This window comes from Trichosurus vulpecula, chromosome 4 (assembly GCF_011100635.1).
Source record: "Trichosurus vulpecula isolate mTriVul1 chromosome 4, mTriVul1.pri, whole genome shotgun sequence".
NCBI classification, from domain to species: Eukaryota; Metazoa; Chordata; class Mammalia; order Diprotodontia; family Phalangeridae; genus Trichosurus; species Trichosurus vulpecula.
Genome location: NC_050576.1, coordinates 278,006,877 through 278,027,545, shown reverse-complemented (window position 1 = coordinate 278,027,545; position 20,669 = coordinate 278,006,877).

Sequence of the window (20,669 nt, the reverse complement as noted above, 5' to 3'; positions counted from 1 at the left end):
TGAGAATCATTTATAATAGGTTTTTACAAAATGATTCAACCTTCTTGAGGTGTTTTTGTTTCTTCATTACTTTTAAGGCACCACATACAGGTTCGAATGGGATGACAGGAAATGGAAGAAGGATGCAATTCCAACAATCTTACTGAAATGCCACACAAGAGTCCTTGCCATGAATATGATCCCATGGGCAGCTCATTGGACTCAAAAAACAGATCATCTTTTGGAATCAAGCCATTCAAATGAAGAAACGTTTTCCAGTGGAACCTGTCCCCCAGGTCATGTCATTTTGGGGGATCCAGTAATTCGTCACTTCCTTATTCTAATCCCAGATCAGTTCCTAAGTCATCATTCTGTTCTGTCTTTGACTGAAACATCATAGTGTAATGGAAAGGCTCTGGAGTCAGAGGAATTGAGGTCAAATCCTAACTCTCTGTGATGTTAGGCAAGTCACTTAACCTCCCTAGGCCTCAGTTTCCCCATCAAGAGAGTGGACTAGATAACATCTAAAGTTTCTTTCAGCTCTTGGTTTATGATCTTATGAACCATGGGGGCTGTTCCGGAGAAGACTCTCATGACTGCAGAGTGAATATCCACCCAGAAATAGACTCTTTTGACAGATCCCAGTGACTAAAGTGAGTATCTTAAATGCAAATCCTTAAAGCTATCCTTTATGATGGATTTTAGCTAATAAACACTTGAAATATTTTGGAAAAGGTCATAATCTCTATCTGGAATAAATAAAAGAAAAAAACTTCAATTACTTAGCAGAGCAAAGACACGTCATGGAACACAACCAGAATGATATTAAAAACATTTTAACTTAATAGACGGAAACTACACATCTTGCTCTTTGAGCAAATGCTTAAATGGTTTAATCAGTTGCTCAGTTGCACAAACCTATCCTCTACTTGCAGATCATAAGTATCTAAGAGAAAAAAATACTCACCTGTAACATGCTTCTTTCTTTGAGATGGAAGGATTGAAAAGATGGAAATATGTCTTTAAATCTACATTCACATGTTTTAAAAACAGCCATCACTCTGGTATGAAAGTGCCATCACCCAGGCCTGGGTGACGTGTTTCATTTTAGCTTTCCTGAATGTCTATTAACATCTTCCCACACTGATAACAAATAATGGCAATGCCAATTTGAAGGAAACAGAAAAGCAGTCAGTAAAAACCCCAAATAACCATGAAAATGATGGTTTTGTGCTGATGCAGAATTTGTAATGAATGACACCAGTCCTGCTACTTTAGAATGGCAACCTCTAAATTAAAAGGACCTGTCATGTATACTGATATGTCAGTGTATAGTACTGTACAGTATATTCCTGTATAGTACCCAGAATCCTGTGCACACTGATTGCATTTCATTCAATTTAGCACGCATGTATTAAATGCCCACAATGTATAAGGAAGTGTGTCAGATTGAAAAAAGAAAAAAGACTAGGAACCAGGAAGAAGAGTTCAGGTCCTAACTCAGTCACATACTACCTGAACAATCCTAGGCAAATCATGTAACCTGTCAGGCAACTCTCCATGGTTACAATTTACAGAAGAATCGATGATTTGCATAATTAGAGGGAGTTTTTTTACTGGGAGTTTCCTATATTAAAGAAATCATGGTACTGGATTAAAAACAACAACAAAACAGTAAAAAATGAACAAGGTGTCATGCTAGGTGACAGGCATACAAAGACACAAAAATCTTTGCCCTCAAAAACCTAACATTCTATTGTTGGCTTTTAAGGAATGAGAGAGAGAGACAGAGAGAGAGAGAGAGAGAGACAGAGAGAGAGAGAGAGAGAGAGAGACAGAGACAGACAGAGACAGAGACACAGAAAGAGAGACAGAGAGAGAAGGAGAGACAGCGGGAGAGACAGAGAGAGAGAGTGAGAAATATAAATATATTATATAGACATGGAAGCAGCTATGTGGCCCAGGAAGATAGAGCACTGGGCCTGGAACCAAGAAGACCTGAGTTCAGCTCTGGCATAAGACATTCACTAGAGCTGTGTGACCCTGGACAAGTCACTTAATTTCTGTTTGCCTTAATCCACTGATGAGGGAAATGAAAAGCCACTCAAATATCTTTGCCAAGAAAACCCCATAGATTTTTGAAGAGTTAGGGTCATAAAGAGTTGGACATAAGTGAACAACAACAACAACAAAAATATAGATATAAATGATACATATATATACATATATATACATATACAATCTATATATCAGTATGTATTACTATATATATATATACACACACACACATACATATATATATATATAATACATATATATTTCCAGCTCAAATTTTGTATTAAACCATGTCATTGACAAAAATAAGCTTTCCAAATTTATTTTGTTTGTAGTAATAGAATCATAGGTTATAAAAGTCATTGCATTTTAGAGCTGAAAAGCATCTAACACAATCCCATCATTCTGTGGAGGAACTAGTATGATTTTTTTTCCCAATAGACCAAAAGAATTTTCCAGGTGTAAGGCTGAGTTTGACCTTTGACACTGTTAATCACTCCCTCCTTTTCTCCTCCCTTGTTTTCTTTGATATTGCTCTTTCCTGTTGGTCTATATTGTCCTCAGTCTTCTTGGTTGGATCATCCTCCTCCTCATACCTACTGAGTAAAAATGTACCCCTAGATTGTACCCTGGGCACTCACTTTAATTTTTTTATTTATTAATTTTTAATTAATTATTTTTTAATTATTTTTTTAAAATGTTGAGTTCTGAATTTTCTTCCTCCCTCCCACCCATTGTAAAAGCAAGAAATAAGATATTAATTATACATGTGAAATCGTGAAAAAACATATTTTTATGTTAGCCAAGTTGAAAAAAATAAGAAAGATAAATAGATTGAAAAGATATGTTTTGATCTGCATTCAGACTCCATCAGTTCTTTCTCTGGAGGTGGATAGCATTTTTCACCATTAAGTCCTTCGGAATTATCTTGGATCATTGTGTTGATCAGAATAGCTTGGGTGCTCACTTCTTTATCAATACTTTCTCCTCTAATTATCTCATGGGTTCTTCTGAATTCAATTGTTATCACTACATAAATGATTCCCAAATCTATGTATCCAGAAAACATCTCTCTCCTAAACTGATCCCTATTACAAAATGCCTACTAGATATCCTCACCTTGATGTTCCATAAACATCTAAAATTCAACTTATTCATATTTCTGTGTGAGCTGAACACATGCCTCTTCCAAGAATCCCCCCAGTTCTCTGGATGTCACCACCATTTTTCCAGTTAACCAGGTTCCCAACCTTGAAGTCAATCATTACTCTTCTCTCCCTTAACTCACTTGCCTCCACCATATCCAGTCAATCAATTGCCAAGTTTTATCAAGTCTGTCTCCACAGAATCTCTCACATTTAAGGACCCTGAGGTCCTTAAAAAATTGACAGATATGTTTGCTGAGCCACAGACAGCAATATTTGAAAAATCATAGAAAATGAAAGTGATACCTCAAAATGAAAGAAGGATAAATGTCCAGTTTTCCAAAAAAGGGGGGAGTCAAGAGAATAGAATCTGGCAACTATATGCACTTGAGTTCAATTTTGGGGATAATTTTAGACCAGCCTATTGGGGAGATAGTTGGCGAGCATCTAGTAAAGGAAGTGATTGCCACAAAAAGTTGGCATGAATCCATCAAGAATAAGTCATGTTAGACAATCCTCACTTTCCTTTTTTGACAAGATTATAAAACTAGATGAAGAAAATGTTGTAGATATAGTTTAACAAGGTTTTGGCAGAGCCAAAAACAAAACCTAGGTCTCTGGACTACCAGTCCTGTACTCTTTAAGGGAGACAGAGAAGCAAAAAGGAAATAATGATTTCACAGTTATTGTGTTTAAAGGAGGAGTCACCGAGCCTTTGAGTGCTGGCTGTGGATAATAAGAAGCAACAGAATATTGGCAAGGACCCCAAATTTACTTCTGGAAGGGTCCTAGAAAACCACTATTTCAATACCTTCATTTTATATTGAGGAAACTGAGTATCAGAGAATTAAGTGACTTTTCCAGGGTCACATAGGTAGTAAGAGAATGATCATTCCAACCCAGGTCCTCTAACTTCAAATTCAATAATTTCCCCACTAAACACACTATCTTCCTCTGTATTAAAGGGACATTGAGTTCTTCCAGGTTGGAGTGCTTTGGGTTTGCTTCATCATAATCAAATCTCAATGGGCCCCTGTCACAGAGGCTAACTGGCATTTTTCTTCAAAGAAACACTACAGAACTATTTTGCCCAGCCTCAGTTACCACAGGCAAATCAAACCAGATGAAGGGTATTAAAAGAGGGAATCACTAATACTGCCCCCCCTGCCCTGCCCTTAAACTACAGGTGCCAGACAGGATTTCTGCCTCCACTACTACCTCTATCAACTAGTAAGAAAATATGAGAAATGCAATTTTACAGTTTAGTACACTATGGATTACATGTTGGTTATTTGATATTCACAGATCGTTCATTTGGTTGGCTACTTTAAATGCTTTGAATTTCTTCTATAATATCCAGGGAATACATTAAAGCACAAAGCCTCTCTTTACTGACTTTACTCTTTCTTTAAAAAAAATTCAGTTAGGCAAAGATATGTTTGTTTTGTTAGTCTTAAAAAAACTTTTTAGTTCTGTTTATCTTTTCTATATAGAGTCTTCTTGTTTTTATTTTGTCTTTTCCCACTAATTTTCAAGATGTTACCTTTTGCTCTATTTTAGGTTTGATGATTTGTTGATTTGCTAGTTGTCATTTATTTATGCATCCTTAGCTCATGATTCCTCTCTGATAACATTCGATTTCAGTGAAATAAATTTTCCAAGGACTACTTTTTTAATTCTGTCATTTTCAATCATGTCTAACTCTTTGTGACCCCATTTGAGGTTTTCTTGGCAAAGGTATTGGAGTGGTTTGTCATTTCCTTCTCCAGCTCATTTTACAGATGAAGAAACTGTGGCAAACAGGGTTAAGTGACTTGTCCAGGGTCACACAGTAGTAAGTGGCTGAGGCTAGATTTGAACTCAGGAGCATGACTCTTCCTGACTCCAGGCCTGGTGCTGTATGCACTATGACACCACCTACCTGCCCTAAGGACCGCTTTAGCTATATCCTAAAAATGTTAGGATCTTATTATTATTTTTTTACATAATCTTTTATTGTCTACGTGACTTGTTCTTTGGCCTACTTATTATTGAGTCATGACTTAGTCTCCATTTAGATCTATTTTTGTATATTTTTGGATTAATGATTATTTTATTACATTGTAGTTGGTAAAGCATGTGTTTAATATTTTTGTCTTTCTACATTTACTTACAATCAGTCTGTACCCTAGAACATTATCGATTTTTGTAAATATACCACTGATACTGAGAAATATGTATATTTATGGATGTTCTCATTTAGAAGACACCATAAGTCTTTCAAATATTTTTCCAATTGTCTGTTTTCCTTTAACATCTGTCTTTTCATTTATATTTTTGCACATTTTTCCAGCCCTGCCAGAGAAACATTAAAGTCTCCTATAATTATTGAGTTACTATGTCTTTATTTGTAGTTCAGTTACCTTTTTCTCTAGGAATTTAATGCTTTGCCATTTGATACATATACCTGTAATACATGTATATATATTGTTTTTGTTGCCTTTAAGTATAATATAGTTTCCTTTCTTTATCCTTCTGGATATTGTAGCTTTGTTTTTTCCTTCTCTGATAAAGAAAATTGAAAATCCTGCTTTTTAAAAAATAAATCTGCAAAGTTTATTTCCTGTCCTTTTTTAGCAAGGATTTGTCTCCTTTCCTTTAAAGTATAATACCAATTCATTGTATTTCAACTCTTTCTTGAATTATTGCTCATTTTTCCTTTAACTTATCTATTTGGGAGCTGGCTTATGCCCAGCCCTTTTCTCTTATTCTCTTTGCATCTCAGCCTTTTTCTTCTATTTCCAGCTATTGTTTCACACTTCCTTCCTCAATATCTGGCCCCTCCCCTTCCACTACCATGACATACAAGTTTTCTTCTGTCCAGACCACTTAGAGATTGGTAGCCCAGGCTTCTCTAGTTGGAAGGCATTTGGACCCAAATAGGTCCTTGCCCTGGATAAATTCTTCCTCCTACGTAAATTCTCATTCCATCTAAGTTTTGGGGCCCCTTCTCCTGTCCCTCTCTCTTGACTAAACATCTTTTCCTATCCCCATCACGGTTGTGCCCCTTTTCTTTTCTTCTGGAGTTCTTTTTGTTTTTTTTTTTTTAATTTAATTTTATTTATTTAATATATTTAGTTTTCAGCATTGATTTTCACAAGAGTTTGAATTACGAATTTTCTCCTCATTTCTACCCTCCTGCCCACTCCAAGATGGCATATATTCTGGTTGCCCTGTTCCCCAGTCAGGCCTCCCTTCTGTCACTCCACTCCCCTCCCATCCCCTTTTCCCTTCTCTTGTAGGGCAAGATAAATTTCTATGCCCCATTGCCTGTGTATCTTATTTCCTAGTTGCGTGCAAAAACTTTTTTTTGTTGTTTTTGAATGTCTGTTTTTAAAACTTTGAGTTCCAAGTTCTCTTGCCTCCCCCCCCCACCCTCCCCACCTTCCCTAAGAAGGCAAGCAATTTGACATAGGCCACATGCATATCATTATGTAAAACCCTTCCACAATACTCATGTTGTGAAAGAGTAACTATGTTTTGCTCCTTCCTAACCTATCCCCCTTTATTGAATTTTCTCCCTTGACCCTGTCCCTTTTTGAAAGTGTTTTTGATTACCTCCTCCCCCATCTGCCCTCCCTTCTATCATCCTCCCTTTTTTATCTTCTTCCTCCTTCTTTCCTGTGGGGTAAGATACCCAATTGAGTGTGTATGGTATTCCCTCCTCAGGTCAAATCCAATGAGATTTTGGTGCCCCTTTCTGATGTACAACCATAATACATCAAAGGCACTATGTTTCCCAGCTCTTGTAGGTAGGGGCAGAGGAAGTTCAGGGAACAGGGTAGAGACTTCCACAACCTGTTTCCCTGTTTCCCTCCGTGTTTTCCTTATTCAGCATATTTCTTCTCCCTTTCTCAGTTAAGTCAAAGAGAAGAACATCTTTCAATCAGCTCTTTGTCTTCAATTGCTTATCATCATCTCCCTTACAGATAGGCACTGTAGTGTCATGGATGGCAAGCTGGCCTTGGAGTCAGGATGAAGGGAGTTCAAGTATATGTAACTCTGACGTATCGATCACAAAAAACACTTAACTCTTTGGAAGCAGGTAGTTGGTTCAGTGAATAGAATTCTAGGCCCACAATCAGGAAGACCTGCAAATCCAGCCTCAGTCACTTACTAAATGTGTAACCCTGGGCAGGTCAATTAAACTCTATTTGCCTCAGTTTCTTCAACTGTAAAATGAGAATAATAAAAAATAATTAAAATGAGCTAAAAATGAGGATAATAAAAGCAAATAAGGTAAAAAAAAACACAGCTTTTTATCTGCAAAGTGTATAGCACAGTGCCCAGCACCTATTAGGTGCTTAATAAATGCTTGTTTCTAATTCTTGGAACATAGTATGTGCTCTATAAATGCTTGTTTCCTTTCTACCTAACCTCTCACTGCCCCAGCCAACACTCAGAGACTAACAGCTGCAGATCTGCATCAGTACAGGGAATTTCCCCACGGGGAGTTCCCTGTAAAAATGAAATCACTGTCAGGTTAAAAAAGAAAACTAATTTCCTTGAATATTGCTCTAGGCCTGCTTTCTCTTCCTAACCTTTCTTCATCTGTTCTTACCATCACCTTCAAAACTTTACCCAATCAGTCCAGTAAAGGGTAGCATCATCCTCACCCTCACAGTCCCTAAGGTATGCAGAGAACTTTACATATATTATATCAGGCAGCTGGTGATGCAGTGGATAAATCTCTCAAGTCAGAAAGACCTAAGTTCAAACTTGTCCTTAGACATTTGCTAGCTGTGTGACTCTAGTCAGGTCATTTAACCTCTACCTCAGTTTCCTCAAATGGAAATTTTTAACAGTACCTACCTCCCTGAGTTGCTGTTAGGATCAAATGAAGCAAAAGGATCTTAACACAGAACCTGGTACATCATAGACACTATACCATATTCAAATGCTTAGCCAGTAACTTAACTGTCCAAGGCGTGAGTTAAACTTAGGTTTTCCTGACTCCAAGTCCAGGACTCTTGCTAAAATTTGATGACCAGTGCTGCAGCCAATTTCATTCTAGGGATAACCAACTCCCAATCCAGTCCTAGAAACTCTCACCTTCCAGATTTCCACTGTTTAATGAGTCAAAGAAAAACCACCCTTTGTGAGCTTTCTCCTAACAGATTTGGGGCCAGTCTCCTGAGTGAAGGGATGACACAAAAGTCCCCTCCATCCTTCCTTACTCAGAATTTGCAATGGAGCATCACCTGGGACTCTACAATGCCATTATTCTCATTTTGGTTTACAGAGGTATCTCTGCCACTCACTCAGATATCATGATGACTCTATAGATCACCTCCCTGTCACCTGTCACAAAACAAATTAGATCACCAATACACTGTGAAGCCTGGAGTGTCTCGATGTCTCCAGAGCCAAGCTGTTCTCTCACATCACTGCCTTCCTGACTGCGCGGCTCTTCCCTGCAGTCCCTTACATTTAAAACATTTCATTTTTCAAAGGCAGAACACCAGCTATGCAAATTTGCAAGCACCAGTTTTGATCGTGTATGAATCACTGTGGGTGCACATTTAAGGAAAGTGTTATAAAGTGGGAGACGTGTATCCTTTTATGTGTGGAGTATAATGAGTTGTACTGATTAGTCTAACTCACTGAGGCAAATCACTACACACTTTTAAAGGTCTCCTGCTCAATGCACCATAATTAAATTAAAGTTAAAGTACTGTAATTATTTAGAACACAGGTGCCATTTTCCATGGATCTTTGTGAACCGATAAGCTCAAAATGAATGCAGAGATAAAATAGTATTACTCAAGTTAACTATATATAATCTTGTCTATCTTGTATTTGGAATAAAATTACGTAAGAGTCCAGAGGCTAATTAGAAATAAAATAACTCTTTTCTATAGAATAGGCAATTTCTGCCATCATGGTTTAAATGCCTACGATGATAAACTTTTTGGTCATCTCATACACATAAGCATATGTTTGCACACACGTGCATGCACACACACACACGGTCTCTAGAGTGAACTTCTCAGGAAGTCTAATGGAATTCCGTTGCTGCACAGTGCATAGCCTTAGGCACACAAATCATGAAGCAGAGAACGTGTAGTCTGGAGGAATAATGACCAGAATCCAGGGAGCCTAGAACACTTAATCACAATAGCATAAAAATGTTGCACACACATACACAAAAAATGGGGGTAAAGTGGGGTATTGGAGTTGGCCAACCCAACAGTTTCCTGCTCCATACTGTTGGGATAAAGGGGACCTACCTGGCTCACCTCTACTCCAGGATACCTGGATCAGTCCCACAACAGACTAGGAAAGTCTGCAAGTATCCAAAGTGTCTTCTCCAGGCCTAGGTCAGATTAAAGGATGGTAGATTTCTAGGGAAAAAGGTTACTTTCCAGGGCCTCTCAAGAAAGACCTGGTCTGTGCTAAAGGTGAGGGTCACAGGAGGTTGTAATTTTGTTACAAAGCTTCAATATTTCCCATCAATAAATTAAAACCAATTCCACTGGAGGTCCCCTGGATTGGATGAAAACCAGACCAAAACCCTTAAGCCTTCTCTAGGTCCATCTTTAGAGAACTGAACCTTCCTGGCTTCCTTCCATCCCTCCTTCCCTTCACCCCTTACCCCTCCCCCAATAAATTCACAAACTCGAATTTACAAAACCATGTCATAGGGAAAACAAGTTTATAAACTGCCTGTAAATTTCTAGCTTTAAGTTTACAAGTTAGGTTGGAGAAAAAGAGGAAAGAAGAAGCATTGGGTTCTTAAATATATAGTGTGTACAAAAAAGACTATGGGGATATAGGAAAAGTAATAGCACAGAGAGGAAAGAGGGAGGGGGAGTGGCTAGCAGGAACATAAAGACTGAGTTCTATCTTTTGGTCCAGAGCTGTGATTCCATCCTTGAGGGTGGTTCTCCCTAATAATGCAGACAGACAGCCTTTAGGCACATTATCCTTTTAAGATAGTTGACTAGGAAACTGGTGAGACAAAGGACCTCATCAGCATCACATGGTCATTCATGTCAGGGGTAGGACATGAACCAGTCTTCCTGATGCTAAGGCCAGCCCCTTTTTCAACTAAGATACCACTGCCTCGGCTATAAAATAGGGATGATGATAGCAATAATAGTTAACATAATAATAAATATTATTAATATATTATTGTTACTTGGTATTATTATTAATTTTTAATATGTTTATATATCTATATTTTGATGTTTGATATTATTCATATTAATTATTATTTAATAATAGATATTAACATAAACAATATATCATGATATTAATATATTTGCTATTAAATATTATTATAATATTAATACTATTGTGTTGGCCTACTCCAATACCCCAAACCACCCAAATTAATATATATTATATACTATATTAATATATAATGACATAATAATAAGTTAATATTTATAAAGCAATTACTATGTGCCAGACGCTGTGGTAAACGCTTTACAGTGATCTCATTCGATTCTCACAACAACCCTAGAAGTAGGCGATGTTATTATCCACATTTTACAGATGAGGAAACTGAGGCAAACAGAGCTGAAGTGACTTCTCCAGGACCACACACCTGATAAACGTATGAGGCCAGATTTGAGCTTAGGTCTTCCTGACTCCAGGCCCAGAGCTTTATTCACTAAGTCACCCAGCTGCATAGTATTCTTCCTACCTACCTCACAGGGTCATTGTCAGTAGAAAGTCAGATAATGTGTAGTAAGTGCTTTTTTAAACCTTAAAGGACAGATAAAATGTAAATTCTGATTTGAATCTCTTTAATACACTTATCACACCCCGCCTATATCATTGTGATTTGTACATTTGTCATTGCCCCAACATGAAAAGACATCTCCAGCCACAAGACTGCAGAAACACGTTGTATTCTTTGATGAAAGTTATAACAGGAAAGGATTGGCCATGAGATTTAGAGCTGAAATGGACTTTGGAGATCATTCTTTTGTGAAGGCAAACTAGGTTATCTTTTGCCTTGATTCTTACCTAGCCTTTAATTATTAAATGGTTGTTGCCTTAGACAAACTGAGAACCTTTGCTTAAAAGACCGAGATCTCCCACTGCATCCAGGACTACGGCCAGTAATCTTGACCTGTGTCTTGCCACTGGACTCTGATGACTCTGGAGGAGAAAGTGAGGCATGGCACTGCCTCACTTAAATCCAATTCACTTGCAAGTCAAGATATCACCCCCTTGATGTCATTGGTCCTCTTCGAGAATGAAGGACGAACAACAACAATATCCAATGTGCTCACTTTTCAGAGAAAGAAACTGAAGCCCAGAATGGTTAAATAGCTTTTCCAAGGTCACACAGCTTTTAAGGAGCAGAACCAAAATGCTATTGCTGGTTCTCCAAATTCAGTATTCTTTCCACTCTATGCAATATAAAGCCATATAGATTGTTTCTAAACATCTCAATGCTAGTGCTGAGCTCTGAAGCAAAACAGGGGTTTCAAAGAATCCATACCCAGAGCAACGGGGCACATTTAAAGCTTTTATTATTTACTGCCTAATGAGACTTTTTCAACTAAATGCACACTCCCTATAATGTTCTAGCAGGAGACAAGAACACCATTAAGATCCCAAGCTACCATCTAAATCTGAGGCCCAGGGACTTGATGAAGCTACCCTCTGATCCCAGAATCCTAGCCCTAAAGCGGGTGATACCAGGGTTGCCTTTCATTCTATTCATCAGCAAGGAGATTCTAATCAGTAAATGCAGATCATAATAGAGTTTGAAAAACAGGCCTTGCAGACAGGTCTAATCATTGCAAAGACCAGTCAACTGTGAACCATGCTCGCTTATGTTTTAATTTAAAATTCCAGTGGAATTCCTAGTGAAATGCTTATGAGGTAGTCTCTGCTAGAGAGTTATGTCTTTTATTACCCAGGACAGTCTGTAAAATAGATTGCAGCAGTTTGCTGTTTTAATTACACGGTGATATATACTCTACAGTACTATATAATCCTTGACATGGTACTTTTGAAGTACAATAAGACAGAAAAACAGTAACACCACTAATTCTATTTTATAGAAAACTTTCAAATTAATTGGTATAATAGCATCATCTGTTTTCGCTTTCTGGCTCATTTCTTCTATGTGGTTTTAAAAAGAAAGAAAAGCACCTAACTGAACTGAGATAAAGTTAAGCAGCGGCTGAGAGATAATGGCTTTATATCAGGGAATCCGGTGGCAACAAGGCTTCGCTATGGGGACTGTTACACAATCAATTGTTTTTGTGTTCCTCTAATGGGCTGCACGGGCAGAAAGATAAACTGGTTGGGTTCAAAGGACAATGAATTCATTAAAAGAAGTTCCTAATAAAAGTGATTCAATTTTTACATTTAGCTTTTAATACAAAAATTAATTAACATTTGCATTATAAGACCTGACCTCCCTGGGGGAATATAATCAATTCTTCCCAATACAGGATATGTTCTGGGCAGGACATAATTTCTTATTGTGACTGTAATCAATCATGTCAGCATTGCTGGGTGGCTACTGTAAATGATGAACAAATTCTTCAACTTGAATCTCCCTTAAAGCTGGCTGTCAAGTGAATAGTATATAAATACAGCCTTACAGTGGGGAGCTGTTTAATTATAATATTGATTAAATTATGGCAATTCCTGGCAGAATACATGACTATGGAACACTCTCTGGAAAGAAGACAAGACTACCAAAAGGCAGAGCTGCAATTCTGTAAATGAAATTTCACCAGGGAATTCGGTTCATTCCAGCAAGCATTTTGTAAAACACTCCAGTTAAAGAAAAAGCAGGATACATTATGAAGATTTATTTCTTGGAGGGCTAGAAAACTTGAGAAACTCAGTCTGTGATATTTTAGGTGATGTAGGAATAATGCCTGTTTTTAAATTTTTTTTCATTTGTGTTGATTAATATAAAGGATCATTGCTCCCCTTCTCACCACCCCCTATTTGCCCCCACAAGTTGATTTTAGGTGATGTAGGAATAATGCCTGTTTTTTAAATATTTGTTTAAATTTGTGCTGATTCATATACTCATCGTTACCCTTCTCACCCCACCCATCCACCCTTCCCCCCGTAAGTCTTTGAGGCCTACCTGTATCTATATAGGCAAGGATATATTCTTCTTCCAGATAACTTTTTCCAGGAGGCTCTGGGGCAAAGAATGCGTCGGCCCTGAGAGTATCATCCCAGGGTGACTCTCTACCACCAAAATAAGTACAAGAAAGGAACCATAACACAGAGAAGGCTGCAGACGTACATGATCAGTGCATTATCTAGAAACAAGAGTTCTGAAGGATTATTTGGGCCTGACATTTCCACTTGTTGTGAATGACTTGGGTGCTACTATGGGAAGAACGTCTTTCTAGGACTTTATAGGGCCAGAAGTAACATAGAGGCTTTTTACACAGGACAGTATGGTTTTCGTGCGCATCATCTTATTTGTCACAAATGACGCTTCTGCTGTTCCACAGGATCCATATTTATTGTTTACAAAGGCAAAAGAAAACTGAGATGACAAGGAACAAGTCACAATTAAATGAACTTTTCGTAAATAGGTTTTTACCGAAAAAGAGAAGACAAAGTGGAGGGGAGATAATTTTGGGTAGTTTTAAACTCAAAATACGAAGCAAAAGTGGAAAAGACGCAAAGTATTCTCCCAGTTCTGTAAAAGAGACAAAGTAAATAAAATTTTGAAGACTCATGAAAAGGGAGATTTAAGCTTAATTCATATTACTTCTGGAAGGGACATCGGTGGTCATCTAATTCAACCCTCTTATTTTTACAAATGAGGAAATAGAGGCCCAGAGAAACTGAATCACTTGTCCAGGTCACACAGGTAGTAAGTAACTCTCTGGCTCCACAACCCTCACCTTTTCAACTGCACCAAGCACACACACTTGGGAGCAGCACTGGACAAAATGCTACCGAGGCAAAAAAGAAAAAGCTTACATTCTACTCAAAAAATTGGAGATGTACACAAGTTATCATATATTATATTTAGTTAGCATATAAAAAGCACTTTGCAAGTCAGCTATATAAATGTTAACTTTTATTTTTAGGTGTTTATTTTTTTAATGAGGAGTTGGGAGAAATGGGTGCAAAGGCAGGAATCAAAAGTGCTCTGGGAAAATTGGAGAAGAGCAAAAGAAGAGGGATCAGGGAAGGGGTTCCAGAAGAGGCAGCATTTACACCAAGCCTTAAAGGAAACTCAGGATGCTAAAAAGTGAGAATGAATGGGAGTTGCATTCCCAGCATGGAGGATGATGTAAATGAAAGGAAATGGGAGCGATGGCATGTTCAGGTGGGGGATCAGCTGTATTTTAACTGGAGCGGAATGTAGAGTATAGAGAAAAGTGAAGAAGGCTTGAAAAGATAGGTCAGGGCCGTATTACTTGAACACTAGGCTAATGAATTTTTATTTCATCTTAATTGCTTTTTCTTTCTCAACAGCCTTGTTCTCTTTCCTTGTTCCTTTTTTTCTGTTTTGGCTAAAGAATATCTCTTAAAGATGTATATAGGTTGTGGAACAGCTAGGTGGTGCAGTTGGATAGAGCACCAGCCCTGGAGTCAGGAGGATCTGAGTTCAAATTCGGCTTAAGATCCTGGGCAAGTGATTTAACTTTGTCTCTTTTAAAAAAAAAAAGATGTATATAGGTTGCATTCTGCATCTCCTCCTGTATGTGAATGAAAAAAGACTAAGATTGATTAGTTCTAATTTCATAGCAGCATAGTAACATGCCCTCCTTCAAAAAGAAGACCACAAAATTCCTTTTATCTTATAAACAGGATACATATATGTGCATGTGTGTATATGTATGTATATATGTATGTATATATATATATATACACATAAACACAAATAGATATATAGAGAGATATGTGAGTATAAGTGTGGGCATATATACATATACATATATACACACATATATGTGTTCATGTATATATACACATATGTATATGGAAAGAAAGAGAGATGTGTATAGATATATGTGCATATATGTATATGTATGTATACATGCACACGTGTGTATACACACATACATATGTGTACATATACGTATATGGAGAGAGACAGACTTTAAGCTATAAGGAAGTATAAAGGTCATTTAACATATAGGGAAACTGAGACATATAGAGGTTTACATTACTTGCCCAAGGTCACACATTATAGTAAGCAACAGAGCTTGGATTTGGACCTAGGCTCTCCACTCCAAATCCAGTTCATAGGCAATAAATATATGAAAGAAAAGAAAAACGTTTACCCTGAATGTCTTGAGTTTTGCTTTGTTTCATTTTAACACAATAAGTAGACATGTCATTTTAAACTTAGCCTAGTTTGAAGCAGAGGAAATGTGTAAATTATCAGGAACATCTTTGCTGGGCAGGTAAGTGTTATGTCTGTTTTATTTGATACACGGTCACAGAAAAAGCAAGCACAGTGATTCAAAGCCCCACCATTAGAGGTGGAAGGTGCAGTTTAGCCAGTCTACAGGGTGCTACTAAAGTCTAGACACATAGGCAAAAATGCATATTTTCAAGAAATGAAACTAATGAGATTTTCAACATTTTATTTAATTGGAATACTAATAAATAACATCTTCAATATGATTTCCATCATTCGTGATGCAAAGGTTGATGCACTTTGCAAAATTCACGTGAACTTGATGCAATAACTCCACATTTCCTATGTGTCCAGATTTTAGGAACACCCTGTAATGCATGACCTAGTTCTATCTCCTGAACACACCACATAATTCAGGGGGTTCTGGACATTGCCTTTCCTAGGATGTTTCCGGAGCCTGTCACTGAGCTGTCAACCACAGAATACCTTGGAGAGAATGTTTCCTTGATACACAGGACTTACTTCTGGGAATTCTCACTTCCAAACATTTCAAAGCAAGGAGACTTAGAAAAGTGTGGAATGTTTATTCATAGTGTGTTCTTCCTTTTAGACAGCTTATCCTGAAGATCCTTAGGTTGGCGGGTTCTGAATTAGGGAGGAGGGAGATGAGGACTGTGGGTATATCATTCACAATATTATTGCAATTCATTTTTCATCTTTCCCCTTCCAGACGTAAAGCTCTCCAAAGAGAGACCCTCAGGGATAATATGGTGGAAAAATCATTCTTGCAACAATTCTGGGCCTCTGACAACTCCCTACCCTTCTTTATAAATTATAGTAGTTGTAAAATATCATTTAAAATACTATTGTTGGAGTAATTTATTGAACTCCCAACATACTCTATGAGTCTTAGAAATATTTTTAGAAATATATTTTATTTATACATTTTTATATTTATAAGTAAAGTAATATAAGTTGTCAGATCCAAACAATACTACAAAACAACAAAGGTACTAACATGCTGTTTATGATCTAAGAGACTCCCCAAACAGTTCCCAGGATTTTGTTTTATTTTATTTTCCTACATCTCTGTCACAGACAATGAAATGGTTGATATAAACAAAACCAAGTTTGCTTTATCACTGAAGAACCAAAGTGGCTAAAACCTACTAAGCAATTTATAATCTTAGAGGCCACAAGATTTTAAAGCTGAAAGAAACTATAGAGATAAAGCAGGAGTTATTATCTTAGGGCCTGTGAAATGTTTTTCAAGATTTTATTTTTTCCAATTACATGTAAAAACAAATTTTAACATTCTTTTTTTAAATTAGAGTTTTATATTCTCTCCTCTCTTTCCCTCTTCCCCTTCTTGAGAAAGCAAGCAATTTGATATAGGTTATACATGTTCAGTTATGCAAAACAATTCCATATTAGTCATACTGTGAAAGAAAACACAGGCAAAAAACAAGAAAAATAAAAGAAATTTTTAAAAAGTATACTTCAATCTGCATTCAGACTCCATCAGTTCTTTCTCTGGAGGTGAATAATATTTTTCATCCTAAGTCTTTCAAAACTGCCTTGGACCATTATACTGCTGAGAATAGCTACATAATTCATAATTGATCACTGTGCAACGTCGCATCACTTCATGTAGGTCTTCCCAGGTTTTTCTGAGAGCATCCTGCTCATCATTTATTATAGCACAAGAGTATTCCATCACAATCATATACTACAACTTGTTCAGCCACCCCCCAATTGATTGGCATCCCCTCAATTTCCAATTCTTTGTCACCAGAAAAGAACTGCCATAAATATTGTTGTACATATAGGTCCTTTTCCTTTTTATTTTTCTCTTTGTGATACAGACCTAGTAGTGGCATTGCTAGCTCAAAGGATATACATGGTTTTATAGCCCTTTAGGCATAATTCCAAATTGATCTCCAGAATGGCTGGATCAATTCACAACTCCACCAACAGGGCATTAGTGTTCCAATTTTCCTACATCCCCTCCAACGTTATTCATTTTCCTTTTCTGTCATATTAGTCACTCTAATAGGGGTGAGGTAGTAGCTCAGAGTTGTTTTACTTTGCATTTCTCTAATCAATAGTGATTTAGAGCTTTTTCCATATAACTATAGATAGTTTTGATTGCTTCATCAGAAAATTGCCTGTTTATATCCTTTGACTATTTATCAATTGGGGAATGGCTCTTATTTTTATAAATTTGACACAGTTCTCTATGTATTTGAGAAATTAGGTCTTCATCAGAGAAACTTGCTGTAAAAATTTTTTTCATAGTTATGATTACTGTGTATTTCCCCATTTTTATTCTACTCTCTACAACTTTCACCCTGTCCATCCTCAAAAGTCCACCTCCCCCATTCTATCAACCCTTCTAGCAGTACTGTCCCTCTTATGTCCTTTTCCTGTAGGTTTAGATCAATTTCTACACCCAATTGACTGTGTATGCTATTCCTTCTTTGAGCCAATTCTGATGAGAGTAAGATTTAAGTGCCCACTTCTTCCATCTTCCCCTCCACTGTAAAAGCTCTTTTGTTCCTCTTTTATGTGAGATAATTTACCCCATTCTACCTCTTCCTTTCCCCTTCTCCCAGTGTATTCCTCTTTCTCACCATACAATTTTTTTTGGATATCATCCCATCATATTCAACTCACATCCACTCCCTCTATCTATGTATACTTTTTCTAACTGCCCTAATAACAAGAAAGTTCTTAAGAGTTACAAGTATCATCTTCCCAAGTAGGAGTGTAAAGAGTTTAACCTCATTGAATCACTTATAATTTCTCTTTCATGTTTATCTTTTTCTGCTTATATTGAATTTTGTATTTAAAAGTCAAATTTTCTATTCATCTCTGGTCTTTTTATCAAGAATGCTTGAAAGTACCCTATTCCATTGCATGTCCATTTTTTCCCCTGAAGAAGTATACTCAGTTTTGCGGGGTAGGTGATTCTTGGTTGTAATCCAAGCTCTTTTGCTGTCTGGAATATCATATTCCAAGCCCTCTGATCCTCTAATATAGAAGCTGCTAAATTCTATGTTATCCTGACTGTGAGTCCAGGATATTTGAATTATTTCTTTCTGACCACTTGCAATATTTTCTCCTTGACCTGGGAGCTCCAAAATCTAGCTATAACATTACTGAGAGGTTTTATTTTGGAATCTCAGGAGGTGATTTGTGGATTCATTCAGTTTCTACTTTACCCTGTGGCTCTAGAATATCTAAAATTCCTTGATGATTTCTTGAAAATGATGTCTAGACTCTTTTCTTGACCATGGCTTTCAGGTAGTCCAATAATTCTTAAATGATCTCACCTCAATGTATTTTCCATTAGGATATTTGACTTTTTTCAATTTTTTCATTCTTTTTAAATTTTATTTTATTGTTTCTTGATGTCTTCTGGAATTATTAGCTTCCACTTGCTTAGTTTTAGTTTTTAAGGAATTATTTTCTTCATTGAGTTTTTGTACCTCCTTTTCCATTTGGTCAATTCTAATTTTAAGGAGTTCTTCAGTGAATTTTTGTTCATCTTCTTCCCTGTGGCAAATTTTGCTTTTTAAGGAGTTTTTTTCCTTCAGTAAATCTTTCCTTTCTTTGAATTCTTTGGGATCTAAATCTAGCAATGGTATCACTGGGTCAAAAGGCATGCACAGTTTAGTAATTTTGGGGACATAATCTGAAATTGCTTTCCAAAATGATTTGACTAATTCATAGTTCAACAATGGTCCCATTTTGTTTTTTGTTTGTTTTTTTTTTTTGCTTTCTGCAGCACATCTAACATTTGTCATTGTTCTTTTGGATTGGGGTGGGAAGGTTGGCAATTTTGCCAATCTAATGGGTGTGATGTAGAACCTTAGAATTGTTTTAATTTGCATTTCTCTAATTATCAATATAGCTAAGATGAGAAGGGAAATAATTAACAGGAAAAAATGGTCTCCATCAAGTTTCTCTGATAAAAGTCTCACTTCCAAAATATAAGGAACCAATTTAAATTTATAAGAGTAAGAGCCATTCCCTAATTAGTAAATAGTCTAAGAAATGAACATCATGTTCTCAAAGTAAGAAACCCAAGCAACTTATAGCCATGTTTGAAAAAAAAAACACTATTCTCAAATCTTTCTCTATCATCCTAACAACTTGTGTCTTGCCAAACCCAACCCTGGATTACTCCCACCATCTGCCTCCTTTACTCCTACTCACAAGCTACTAAATTAAATTGGAGTAAGAGACAAGACAAATCTATAAACCATTCTTGTTGGAGTGGAGTAAAACCAAATACATCAGATTTTTCTATGGCGAATGAGTTATAAGTATATTTATATTTAGAAATATGTAGTTTTTTAAACTGAGGATTGCTTTTTCAGACCACTCAGATGATTAATAAATGTCTTTATTTCTATTTCATTTCTTCCATTTCTAGTTAAATTTGAAAGTACATCAAAAATAGTTTTTGTCATTTTATCATCCAGAGATTTAACTTTTTCACAAATGCAGTCAATTTTGTAAATTAGAGTATGAATTTGAAAATTCTGCATTGATTCATTCATGTTATGGAGTTTTATTTTTTTTTCAAAAAGATATACTCAATAGAGAAGATTAAGAATTAAATAACTATTGAAAAGAATACTATTTTTCATTATCACCAAGGCAAATGTCAATTTCTTCTTTTATTTCAAACATCTTCAAAGTCTTTTGGCATTAAAAAATCCAGCATTTGTTGTGATGATATAGAATTGCACTATGCTTTGTCCTCATATTATCACACAGTTTTTCAAAGAGCATTCCTTTTAATTGACCATTTTATAAAGTTTATTATTCTTATAATGATTTGACCAACTATATGTGTCTTCTCTCTCCTATTTTTGTGATTGAGAAATATATATGTCTAATTGCAAAAGGTGCTGCATTTTCTTCTAGTGCTTGTTGATCTAGGATTTAACCTTCCTTGAATGAGCTATCACCATAAATTCCAATAAGATTATCCTTCATTGAACCATTTTCATTTTAAAAATACATTGATCTCATTAAAATTTTGTGTCAATGTAGCAGTACCTTCAATATATTAGCAAAATAAAATAACTTTCCTAATATAAACATTTTGTTAT